The following is a 6,000-nucleotide window of genomic DNA, read 5'->3' as shown; positions in this document are numbered from 1 at the left end:
ATTTACCGTACTCCTACCGGGCAAAAAGCCGTGCTGACATCGAGAGACCAACAATGGTATAATTTTAGCTAGTCGTGTCGCGAGAATTTTCGAGTACACCTTATTGTCAGCATTAATTAATGATATCGGCCTATATGACCCCGGATTTCTAGGAGGCTTGTCTTGTTTTTTAAATATCACTATATTAGCATCATCCCATGATGGTGGGGGATTACCCCGTTGGGCTTCTAAAAACGTAGCTAGCATATCATCCTTAATCATAGGAAAAATGATCCGATATACTTCCAAAGGAAGTCTATCCGGCCCTGCCGCTTTCCCTGACGCTAGCCCTGCTATCGCTATTTGCATTTCTGACATTGACATAGGAGCTTCTAGTTCCTCTCGATCTGCTAACCCTATCTCGATCAAGTCTAGGTTAGATAGATATTCCTCTATAGTACCCTGCGTGACCAAGTCCTGAGTATATAAATCTTTGTAATATAGAGTACCTCCAATATACCTTCAGTAGTCTCTACTACTCCCCCTTTCCCATCTTCCAATGCATCTATTCGCTGTGAGGTTTGTCTTCCCCGCAACCTTTGCGCTAGACATCTCCCTGCGGTCTCGCCATATTCATATCTCTCAGTTTTATAGGTTTTATACTGAACAGCAATATCTTGACTCCATATCTCGTTAATTCTAGCCCTGCATCGACCCATCTTTGCTAGGATCTCTTTAGTATCCGATTTTGCTCTAACCCCTTGAATAAATTCGTATTCGACCTGCTTTAACTCCTCACATAGACCCAACATGTATTCTTTCCGTTTCTTCTGCTTTGCCCATCCATAACTAAATGTTTCGCCCCTTATGCCAGCTTTCAAAGAATCCCAAATCATTGCCTGGGGTGCCGACCCTTTATTATTTTCTATAAATCCCATGACCCACGTTTGAATATGTTGAATATATTCATCATCACTAAACAATTTTTTATTAAATGTAAAAGATCGCTGTTCTCTTAAGAGGGCAAGACTAACAAGATCCATAACCACGGGTCCATGATCTGACGAAATCCGAGGCCATACCTGTATTTTTGAATCAGCAGCCAACAGTCGGGGTAAAAATATATAATCTAACCGAACACACTTGTTATGCGGGGATGAGTAAAAAGTATAACCAAGATCCCCTTCATCATGTTCCCCAATCCCCCAGCCATCGGCTAGTCCATGATTTTGTATCAATTGTTGCAAGGCCCTGAACACTTTGGGCTTGCGCCCTCTATAATTAATAAAATAAGGTTCCCATGTCTGTACATCCCCATGTATATTAAAGTCCCCAGCTAATATCAGCGGAGTCCCCCAGAGAGACAGCTCAACATTTAAAAACTCCAAGGTCTCAGCCTCATCCAAGTTAGATCCATATACAACACAAATAACAATTTTGACTCCCCCCACAATACATTCAGTAATAGCCCACCTCCCAAAATTGTCCACCCTCTCTTTACCCGTACTGACTATACCATGGCGTACCATGATCGCCACCCCCCTATTCATAGTAGATTGCTTAGAGGTTGATAATAAATTATACCCCAAATCTAATAATATGCTACGGTTATCCCACGGGACATGCGTCTCTTGCAGACAAAGAATGTCAGGGTTAATCAGCCGCAACTCAGCAGCAACTCGTTTCCTCTTTAAGCCATTATTTAGCCCACATATATTAAATGTACATATACGCAAGCTCCTATTAGCCATTTCTATAGAGATGCCCCATGTCCATCAGCTTTCCCCAAAAAATAAATTCTATAACTTTTACTTCTCATGCTGCGAACTGAAATTTTACCATTTGACCCCTTCCCACCCAAAACTCTACACCCCAAGTGCCCCTCTAACCCCCCCAAACTCCCTCCCTCTATTCCCACCTCCCCAACCCAACCGTGACCCACCCCAACCAATAAGGCATTAGGGCCAATTGCCCTTAAGATGCTTAGTGATCAGCCCATAGATGCTCGCCCCCCCCCTCATCATCCTGTACAGCAGCCAAATAAGAAAAACAATGGTTATACACATGATTATACACATAGAAGTTTACAATAGCTACTCCAAAGAAAGATCATCATTCAGCATAATAACCTTAATCAACAAAACAATAATTGTTCTTAGTCCTTAGCCCAAAGATAAAAGATATTCTTTGGCTTCGACATCAGAAGTAAAATAACGAGTCTGACCTCTATTAACAATCTTCAAAGTAGCTGGCTGTAATAGAAAAGCTTGTGCATTTTTAACTTGAAAAAGATTAATCAGCTGCCGCAACTGCCATCTCTTCTCAACCGTAGAGTGACAGTAGTCTGGTCTCACAAAAAATTGTATTCCTTTACCAGCTCTCTGTTTGTTTGGCCTAGCCAAATCGTATAAAGACTGCCTAGCCAAAAAGTTATTAAGAGAAATCAGGATAGCCCGGGGTTGCTGCGGTGCTTGTCCACTCCTACCAGGTCGCTGTCGAAAGGGAAACCTATGCGCCCGTTGTAGTTCTTGTGCCCAATTCCATTCTTTCAACTCTGGAAACGCTTCTTGAAATAACTCAACTACAAATTTTCGGACATCCTGTCCCTCAAGTCCTTCAGGCACCCCCAAAATGCGGAGATTGTTGCGGCGCAGACGATTTTCCAAATCGACCAGCTTGTCATGAACATCGTCTTTATTAGCTTTAATATCTGCCACTGCATCCTTTTGAGCCACCATCTGGTCTTCAAGCAATGAAATTCGAGTCTCGGCTTCCCCCATCCTGGCAGTGAAATCATTGCAAGATTTTGCCAATCGTCTGACTGTGTTTTGCAACTTTCGACATGCAGTATGTGTTTTTAGATTCTCGGCTCGTGTTTCCAACCTATGTGATGAAATTAATCTATGGATTGACTCCAAAGATGTATGGCATTGGCCCGCTTCTACGACACCCCCAGTAGCTTGATCAGACAAGTTAAAGCCTTCCAACACTTCACTTGAGGGTTCCCAATCCGAAGCGTCTATCGATGACAATCCAGTAGCTCCTTCCTTGACTTTCTTCCGCACAGTTTGTACTACTGTAGGGGCCCCCTCTGAAGAAGGGCTTTCAATGTGGCTTCTGCCGATGGAAGTTATATCTCCAGGACCCTCCTCGTACAGTTGAATATTTTCTTCTAAGTCAGATTCTTCTGACTCTTCCGAATGCTCCGAAAGTGAAAAAAATTCACTGTCTTTACTGCTGATAGTAGGTTCATCTCTGTCCTCCCTAATACAGCCAATCTCACCTGGAGATACCGGGTCGTTAGAGGCATTCATAGCCCCCTCTGTTACAGCGCCTTGTTCCAAAAGAGTTCTACTCTCTTCTGTAAATAAACCTCCTTGTTTTGAAATATCCGAAAGATCACATACTGAGGTCACCACTTTTTTCCAAGGAATTGCCTGAAAAACCTGCGATATCTTAGGTGTCCCTTGAACAGTCCCCTGTAGGGGGGTATTCTGACCCATAGCACCTGATAACTCTTTTAAGCCCTTTGCCGCTAGAGCTGCACGTGTCCCTACAGCAGTTTCCCCTGAGGCTCTTATTTTACCACCTCTGGCAGTCTTAGGCGCCATAACAAACAAGGAAGAAGCCCAAAGAAATTACTCCAAGTATTCAAAAGTCCCGAATTAACCAGGCCAAACAAGCGTCGAAGCGTCAGTTATTTCCAATTCAGCTGTTATTATTTAATATATTTTCCTCCCCGTTGTCTGAGACTTTAACTTTAACTTTTTCCCTTTAACTATTTCACGTGACCAACCTACTCGGAGCCTGCAGTTGAAACTCAGTTTTAAGTAATTTTGTACTCACTGTCTATGTTAAACAGCTATCATCCGTTTTTCCACCAGCTTTCAAGCTCTCTCAGCCCCACAGTAGAAAGCAACATCCGTAGCTTTCCTCCACGAATTCCAATCGACCGTTAACCGACGATGTCCATCGATCGCCCGTCACAATCCGTCTCAGGTGCGGTTACGTCTTGCAGTCTTTCTCTTTAGTTTTAATGTTCGTGCTTTTTCCCCTCCATTAACTCAGCTGCTTGCCACTTTCACCTTTCACCGTCCTCGCCGCTTCCGAACTCCTCGCCACCGCTTCAGCACACCCACCATGCAGCCCTGCCGATGCTGCTCCCACTACTGGTTCCTCCTACCTCACAGGTGTGCGGCATGGGGAGCGACCTGCCTAAGCAGGGTCAAGGGTTGCTGCCTTCACCGCGCAGCGGACGCCATAAGAAGGGGAGGTGAGAGGGAGGAGCAGCTGGGAGGTGGGTGGAAGCGGACGAATGGGGGTGGGGACGCACGGGACGCAGCGGCGGGAAAGCGGTATCGGCAGAGGGTACAGAAGGGAAAAAGAGGGGCACAGCAGAGATGGGGGAAATAAAGGGGCGAGAAACGAGTACAGAATACAATTGCAAAATAATACGGGCACAATTACAATACAATGTGGGCAACAAACCAAGCAAGCAAACCTGCGGCCTGCCACCGGGGATAAGGCGCAGGTGGTAGCCTGCGGGTGGAGGAGGGCCTCGATCTCACGGCAGAGCGGCAGCAGGGCTCAAGAGCGCAACACACTGGTGGTACTGTGCGGCGTGGGGAGCGACCTGCCTAAGCAGCTGCCATTGAAGCATTTAAGAAACATATTTTCTGAAATATTTATTGGAAGATGCTCAACATTTTGCACCATAATTTTGGAATAATAAACACAATTATATTTTATTTGAGAACTAAACACAACAAGTAGCTCTAAGTAACATATTACAAATTTTTGAAATGAACTTCTAGACTTTAAATTTTTTGAGAAGAGTCAGTTACGACCACGTTTGGGCACATTTGAAGGGTTTTGGTGGCTGTTGATGGAAATGATTGGTGCCTTTTAGACATGTATCATTTCTAAAAAGCAGTACCAGAACATCAGCTTCAATAAAATATGAGGCTGGACCAACACTTCCATTGCTTGTTTTATATCCCGATCCAAATTTGAGACCTTTAAGTGTCTATACATTAACAAATGGAAATTTCAAGTGCAAAAAATTACACACAAATGCCAGTCAAACAATGTAAAAACATTTAGCATCAAGTGAATCGATAAAGCAAAGAAACAAACAAACACTCCAAGCACATGCCGATAGATTGAAAAGAATATAAAGAATCAATTAGTATTCTTTTCTTGAAAAGGAATCTGAAGTTAAATTTCAAATGTAACAAAACAGTGCCCCTCACTTAAAAAGCAGCATTCCAGTAAAGCAGATTCCTCCTACTCATCATATACATAGATTAAAAAAGATAGAACACAAAATTAAAAGTCCACCCTACCAAAAAAGATTCTCAATCCTACCTTTGCTGTGATAACCCCTCATTAGTACCACACTTCTATTCATAACTCACTTATTCCTTCGTTCCCTCATTTCCTATGTACTCTCAAAACTCTATACTAAGAAACTCCACTCACAGTGTATTTAGTTGAAAACAATGAGAAAACCCATAAAGTGTCCTCCATGTTAAAATGACAGCTGCAATTGCAAAATCTGAATGTAGAAAATTGAAACGTCTAAAGTCAGCAAAGGGTTTTTATTTAGTTTCATATTTCAGCACAAACAGTTTTAAAGTATTTAAAATTTTGAAAAAGCCTGAAATTGCAAAGCAACTAAAATAAAACAGACTGTTGATTTGGGACCAAAGAAAGGCAAACTTTGTATTTAATTAATAAATCTTGCAATAATTACAATATCAAGTTCACGTTTATTATTTCAGTTATTTAAAACCATAACCATTTTGCAACTTAAGCATAAATATTATCATATGTAAGGTGATTAAATAGTAAATTCTAAGAAATTATGCGATCCGTGACTATGCCCTAAAATTACATGATTAAAACCGATCAGTTTTAACCCCTTCAGTGCCACGCCCTTTCCCCCTCCTGTGCCGGGCGTTACATTAGTGGGTGGGGTTCATGACGAGATAGTCTCGTCATGGGCACAGCGCGACCGTG

The sequence above is a fragment of the Triturus cristatus genome, chromosome 1_1 (assembly GCF_964204655.1).
Source record: "Triturus cristatus chromosome 1_1, aTriCri1.1, whole genome shotgun sequence".
Lineage (NCBI taxonomy): Eukaryota > Metazoa > Chordata > Amphibia > Caudata > Salamandridae > Triturus > Triturus cristatus.
The sequence above is the reverse complement of the archived record's forward strand: the minus strand, read 5'-3'. Positions refer to the sequence as shown.